This window comes from Gossypium arboreum, chromosome 3, assembly GCF_025698485.1.
Source record: "Gossypium arboreum isolate Shixiya-1 chromosome 3, ASM2569848v2, whole genome shotgun sequence".
Taxonomy (NCBI): domain Eukaryota; kingdom Viridiplantae; phylum Streptophyta; class Magnoliopsida; order Malvales; family Malvaceae; genus Gossypium; species Gossypium arboreum.
The window spans coordinates 108,971,591-108,979,384 of NC_069072.1; the positions used below are offsets into that span (position 1 = coordinate 108,971,591).

A 7,794-nucleotide genomic window follows, 5' to 3' on the forward strand; every position below is an offset into this window, starting at 1 on the left:
ACTTTCATCCGGGTAAATGGCTTGTAAAACTTAAGTATGGCATGTATAGCAATATACTTATTTTGTGTAAATAATTTTATGATATAGCCATGATTGGTTGAGAAAATGTTTGATATTGATAAGTCATGGTGATGGTTAAATTTAGATCATGCTTGATATCGTGGAAGTTTAATAGGTTATCTAGTTCATAACAACTCATGAAAAGATGAAACTTGCCTTAAAACAGAATATAGCTGCAGCAATGACATGAATTTAAAAAAATCACTAAAAATAGTATAAATGGAACTAAATGATGAGTAAGTTATGAAATTGAAGCTTAATTAGTCTATTTTCATGTGGATTGAACAAAATAGGCATATAAATTATATTTGATGATATATTTAAACTTTTGTGAAACAGGGCTAGAGTGACTTCTAGATCCCCTGTTCTAACTTTAAAAATTCATAATAACTTTTAAAAAATAATTAGAAGTTTTCATTTATATTTAAAGATTCCTTATTGAGTATAGTTTTAAGAGAAACAAACCCCATAGTCATTGAAATTCTGTATAGAGAGATATCTGATTCGTAATACACATAGGTCAGAGTAGTCGAACCCTGAAACAGGGGAAACTTTAACTAATAAACTGTACTAATTGGCCCAACCAAAAATTCTAGAAAAAATTTATTAAATAGATATATGAGTCTAGATTTAGGGAAAATTTACGAATCTTAATTTCGAGTTTCGTAACTCAAGATATGATTTTTCTTATAACTGTGATGCGGGTAGCTAGAAAGCTGTGAATGTAGAAACAAATGATTTGAAGTTCTTAATTTGATAAATTATGTTCGGTAACTCCTCAAGCTCGACTCCGGTGACGGTTTTGGGCGTGAGGGCATTACATGGTGGGTCGAGTAGTCTCCCTAAACGGGCTGCATTCATTTGTTTTTTTCCATTGGCGATACATGTGATATTGAAATGGACCTATGGGCCATACCGTTTATAGTAAAAGGCTTCGGCCCAGTTATATGATTTATGAAAAGGCTACGGCCCAGTATATACATATTGAGATTGGACTTGGGCTAAGGCCCAGCAGGCTGATATTGTTTTGGGCTCTGGAAGGGGCTTGTTGCGCACTACGTTTCCAAACTCACCCCCTTTCCTTAACCTTGCAGGTGAGCCTTGATGTGGGGACTTGGAGCCGGAGGGGATTCAGAGTGGCCACGGTGATCGCCTTTGGGCTTTTAAATAAGTATTGGTTTTCTTTAAATTTCCTTTAATTATTATTTATTCTTGGGTTGTAATAAGGCCATTTTAACTTTTCTTTTACTTCTTTTCGGGATTATTTTATTTTTAAAATTGGTTGATAATCATTCAAATGGGCTAGACTTAGGACGTGATTTCAAAATGATACTTGATTTCAAAATATCACAACACCACGATTATTCAATTTATCAAAGAGGTCCACTTAAACAAATTTAAACTCGATATAACAAAGTGTGGCAATGGTTGTGGGCATGTCTAGGATTGGATCCAACTGTAGAGCTTGGTACTTAAGCAGCCTTCATGGCTCACCTCCTCTGTCTCGGATACCTACCTGGTGCCCAGCTTCCATTCACTTTGTTAACTCAACAAAATATATGGTTTTTAAAATGCTAAAACAGAATATGGGTTTTCAACTCCAATGTGGCACATCAGATTCGGCCATAACGTCTAGGCTGGGTTTGGGGTGTTACAATTTAACTCATCGATTGGAAAATATAATTCCAAACCATCACCATTGTTTACAACCAAATAAGTTCACAAGAGAGCACTGAGGAAATAACAAAAGAATGACAAAAGAACAGCTTCTGCTTGTCCACACTTTAGCAGCACAGTGCCCTGTGTTAGCTGAGAGGATGACTTCCTCCTTCAATTGAACCTTCTTACTCTTGCCTTAGGATCTTCCTGTCTTCTTTTTCTCTGTCCTCTTGAGTTTTCCTTCATTGGCCTTTTACAAGCAAGCAAGTGTACTAGGGCTTAGCTAACAACCCAAGATTATCTTTTCTCTTTTTAAATTCTTTTTTGTTTAAAAATCCCTTCCTTTTAGCTAGGTGGTTATTAGCTCATTATCTCATGATCTTTTTCCCTTTTTTTAATTATTTTTCTCTAAGATAAAACCAACAGCCCAAGATTTATTTCCTCCTCTTTTTAGGCAGATTTATCTGGTACAAGTAGAGTTGGCTAAAACTGGTACGTATTGACTGTTGACTCGGTCATCCACAGCATACAAGTTGGCAAATTGTCCATCGTTTTTCCTTGGTAAACCTTCACTCCTCTATTTCTTGTTCTTCATCCTGCATCTACAAATCCACCAAACACAACCCTTCCACAAGCAATTAAAAGTAACAAATAATATTTAAACACAATCCAAGATTCTAATGCAATGATTAAGGAAAAATACTAATGAAATGTCCTAAAGTACAACTAAATGTGCTTAAGTACAAGTAATTAGCTAGGTCTAAAGGCATGAAATATAACTCTTTTCAAGATTTATCACACCCTTGAACCTGAGTTATTGCTTGTCCTCAAGTAAAATATATATACATGCATGAATGTAAGAATTTCCATAGCAACATAATCACCTTTTTATTGTGAGACCCTTAAGAAAGCATTTTGTACTTCAGTTCTCAACAATCTTCTGTGTCTAAAAATTTAATCAAGTTTCATAAGCTTATTTAGCAAAGGCAGTGCAGAAAATATTGCCCTAAAAGAAATAAAAAACTTAAGTATTCATGCAATTTTCACTATAGCAAGTACCTCCTAATTTACTTAGTTCATCTTTTAACTAACTCAGTTTTCCTTCTTTTTTTCTAGCCTTATACATACTCAAATACATACATCTCTATTTATTTTCCCTATTTTTTTACTAGGGGATCCAGCTCGTCAATGATTCTTTAACTTGCAAATTACAATGGAGCATACACTAAATTGTCGAACACTCACTCATGAAACTAAAGATTTTGACTAAAAAGATGGATGAAACAAACAACTACCTCCTTAGCTACTTAACCTGTTACTACAATGGAGTGCCCCTAATTTTCTTTATTACACACACTTACTCAAACTCACCTTTCTAGTCAACAGAACGATGGAGCAAACAAAGTGGTACTAACTTACTCAGCAATTCTAAGCATTAGAGTATTTAATGGCATTTTTTTAAAGAATTTTCTTAGACATTACCACTTTATTCATTTTTTAGTATTGACATGTTACCAGATATAGCTTTAAGAGTCTCTAAGTTTATCAAAAGAAACTTACTATAGATCAATTGTAATTGGAATTAGGACATCCTAATTTTAGGGATCAATTTACAAGCACACTACCCTAAGCTAAATTCACCTAATCCACTACAAAATTATTTAAGTTTATTGAGGAATTAAGTTCCTTATCGGACATCACAAATAAAAACACACTCATCCCCAGTAGTATTCTAAGTGTTGTCCATTGACTTTGAATATGATCCCAATTTTTATATCTTTGACATCAACAAATTCATGAAGATATACATGAGCTACCAAACAATGTTTATCAAAACTGAAAGGTCTTTTTACTCCAGCAATGTGTTGTTTTCTTGTAAATGGGCATACTTTAAATGCAACGAAAAAAGCTTCAGCTCTATTGTGGGGGGTTCCTCTATGGAAAGTTTAGGAAGCTTGAAAATGTGATCTGATAAATCCAAGGATTCACACTTTTTCCCTAGCCTATCCAAAATTTTCTTCACCACCATGAATTTATTGAATTCTTCAAAAATCTTGCAAACTCTTCCTCCATTGATGTTTCTATTAGATTAATAGCTTGGCATTCTTTATTCTCATCAACACATTTCAGGGGATTGAATACATTGAACGTAATTTGCTTATCATTCATCCTCATGGTTAATTTACATTTTGGCACATCAATTAAAGTCCTGCCAGTAGTAAGAAAAGGTCTTCGAAAAATAATTGGCACATTTTGATCAGCTTCAAATTCTAAAATAAGGTGCTAGAAAGATAAATTCATCTACCCTTACCAATACGTATTCAATTTTATGTCCCAGATGGGCATAGGATCGATCGGCCAGTTGCAATATAACTATAGTAGGTCTCGCTTTCTCAATTCCTAACTTCCAAAAAATAGACATAGGCATTAGATTTATACTAACTACTAAATCACATAATGTCTTACCTAAATAACGATTTCCAATTGCATATGGGATAGTGAAACTCCATGGGTCCTTCAACTTTGGAGGTAGTTTGTTCATCAACATTGCTGTACACCCTTCAGTAAGAGAAATAGTCTCAAATTCTCCCAATTTGCACTTCTTTAACAATATGTCCTTTATAAATTTCGCATAGTTGGGTATCTGCTCCAAATCTTCTACTAATGGTATGTTGATATGGAGTTGTTTAAGGACATCTAGAAATCTTTTGAATTGAGGCTCTTATTTACAATTGTGGAATCGCTAAAAAAAGGTAGAGGTGGTCATCCTTCAGGTTACTGATATTGTTTTGGTGTGGCATTTTGGTTGGTAACCTAATCTAGTTCTACCACAGCATCCTTCTGCTTGCCTTCTTCAAGTGTTGTATGTTTTTCAGATGGCTCTAAGATCTTTACCTAATCACATCTTGAGTTGTCCTCTTCTATCGCGGCATTTTGAACAACATCATCTAGCTTAGTCCTGCTTCTGAGAATAACAGCCTTGCATTGCTTCTTGCCTTGTGACCTTAAATTTTCAGTGTCGCTGGGTAACGCTCCCTGCAGTCTTGTGTTCAAAGCATTGGTTATCTGCCCCACTTGCTTCTCAAGCGCTCGGAGGGATTCAACCTAACTCTATATCATAGCATCATTCTTGGCCATATATTCCTTTAAAAAAGCTTCCATATAAGTAGATGATGATGCCTGACCATACTGATTATTTTGTCGTGTCATTGGTTGAACGTATCCTGGCGGTGCATTGTTGACATTCTGTCTTGCGGCAATATTAAAATTTCCTGCACTTTGATTATTCCAACTAAAATTTAGCTATTGTCACCACCTTGAATTGTAGGTATTGGAGTATGGATTATTGTTTCGATTAGAGTTCTCCATATAGTATACTAACACTGGATTGGATGGACATTCATCAAATATGTGACTTTCACCACAATAAACACATGGTGATTCTGCTGCTTTTATTTCTCACACAGTAGTTGAAGGATTCATGGTTTTAATTATATTAGCTAGAGAAGATTCAAGGGTCATCAATGAAGTGATTACATCGAGCTTCATCGTATCGGCAGCTCTCTTACCCGTCCCAACTCATGTAGTCAAATGCTGGTAATCATTGTTGGCATTTTTTTCCAAAATTTCATATGCTCCATTATATTTCTTATCCAACAAAGTACCATTTGCTGATGCATCAACTACCATTCGTGTATGCACATTTAGCCCATTGTAAAACATCTCCATATGAGTCCAATACTGGAATCCATGCATCAGATATTTCCTTGTTAACTCTTTAAATCGCTCCCAAGCTTTATATAATGTCTCATCTTAAAATTATCGAAAAGATGTAATATCATTTCTCAACTTAGCATTCATAGTGCGAGGATTATACCGTAGCAAAAAATTTTGGCAAAGGTCATTCCATGATGCTACTATTCCTGCTAGCAAAACATTTCACCTTGCCCTGGCACGATCTCTAAAGGAATACAAGAATAGCTTAAGTCTCAAGGCATCTGCAAGAGCACTCTGTTGTTTGAATAAGTCACAGACTTCTAGAAAAAGTCTTAAATTTAGTCGTGGGTCTTCAGTAGGTAAACCACCAAATTGCCCTACAATTTGTAACATCTGGAACATTACCAATTTCAACTCAAATTGTTGAGCTTGTATGGTTGGTCTGACTATCCCTAGATTCAAATCATCTAGCATCGGGACAACATGCTCTCGGATTGGTCTATCTGAATCATCAATCACACGCCCCATGTGAGGATTCTCAATGTGACCATTTGGATTGCCATTGAGATCATTCCTATTTCTAGCCATTTTTCTCAATTTGTTTCTCTTTCTCCATAAAGTTCTATTAATCTCTAGATTAAAAAGGTATTATAGCAAGAATGCCTCTTCTCATGCACTGATGGCAAACCTATAAAAAGTAAATACACTAAGTTAAATAAAAACTACTGGGTAAAATAACCTAATCAAATTTCACCAAATTACTAATCCTCGGCAATAGCGCCAAAAACTTATCACGTGTAAAATGATATGCGATTTTGTGCAAGCATACACATTAGGCAAGTAATAAAGTGATGAGTGAGTATCGTTCCCACGAGGATCGGATTGAGGCACAAAGTTGGTCAAGTTATTTTAATAAAGTCAGGTTAATGCTATGGCAAAATGATTAAATGAAATGTTATGGCAAAACTAAGGTAAATATGCAATAATGAGTAATATATGGAATTAGTAAATAACTAGAATTGTTATGGAAAAGGTGATAGTAGGAATGTAATGGAAAATATGAGAGTGATATGCAAATATTTTATAAATAAATAACTACTAAATATGTTGTGGCAAAGATACTTTGGCAAAGAATAAAGATATAGTATCTACGATATTTATACGGTAGGTTGGGATTATTCAGAATCAAACTTCATAGTCGATAATGCCATGGAAAAATCTTGACTAATTTACTGTGTAAAAGAGTCCTAAAGTAGTATGTTTCTTTTGGGGGAAAACCTCAAGTTACTGTCCCTACTCATACAAGGTCTTACTATAGTAGCCTATGTAATTCTTTCTATATGATGCAAGCATCATTCAAATGCTTGCTCATGCCATTCAATATTAGTTAAATTAATCTAATATTTCCTACATTAAATCAACTTAACAAGAATAATATGCCATCGACTATTCCTAGGGATTACACTTAAACAATTCAATGGGCAATAAAATAATCAGATTTATACCATGGAAACTTAAAATAGTTAAGTAACATCAAAATAACCCCAAGCCGATGAGATTTAACTCATTGGTTGGAAAATATAATTCTAAACCATCACCATCATTTACAACTAAATAAGTTCACAAGATAGCACTAAGGAAATAACAGAAGAACGTTAAGAGAACAGCTTCCGCTAGTCCACACTTCAACAACACAGTGCCCTGTGTTAGCCGAAAGGATGACTTTCTCTTTCAATCAAACCCTTTTACTCTTGCCTTAGGATCTTCCCATCTTGTTGTTCTCTTTCCTCTTGAGGTTTCCTTCATTGGCCTTTTATAAGCAAGTGTACTAGGGTTTAGCCAACAGTTCAAGATTATCTTTTCTCCTTTTAAATTCTTTTTAGTTTAAAAATCTCTTCCTTTTGGGTAGGTGGTTATCAGCTCATTATCTTTTTCCTCTTTTTAAATTCTTTTTCTCTAAGATAAAACCAAGAAACCAAGATTTATCTCTTCCTCTTTTTAGGCAAATTTATCTGGTACAAGTAGAGTTGGCTAAAACTAGTATGTGTTGACTATTGACTGGGTCATCTTTTTAGAGTCGCGAATTGCCACAGCGTACAAGTTGGAAAATTGCCTATTGTTTTACCTTGGCAAACCTTCACTCCTTTATTTCTTGTTCCTCATCCTGTACATGTAAATCCACCAAAAACAGCCCTTCCAAGCAATTAAAAATCCACCAAAAACAGCCCTTCCAAGCAATTAAAAGTAACAAATAACATTTAAACACAGTCCAAGCTCTTAATGCAATGATTAAGAAAAAATACTAATGAACTGTCCTAAAGTGCAACTAGATGTGCTTCAGTACAGGAAATTAGCTAA

The 7,794-nt window shown here is 34.7% G+C and overlaps 1 non-coding gene across 1 annotated transcript; it reads left to right on the forward strand.

Annotated features, from left to right (window-relative positions):
* Positions 1–5,464: 5,464 nt before the first annotated feature.
* LOC128290815 (small nucleolar RNA R71) lies at positions 5,465–5,571 on the forward strand. Its single transcript, XR_008280600.1, has one exon. It is a non-coding gene; the product is annotated as a small nucleolar RNA R71 (small nucleolar RNA).
* Positions 5,572–7,794: the final 2,223 nt, after the last annotated feature.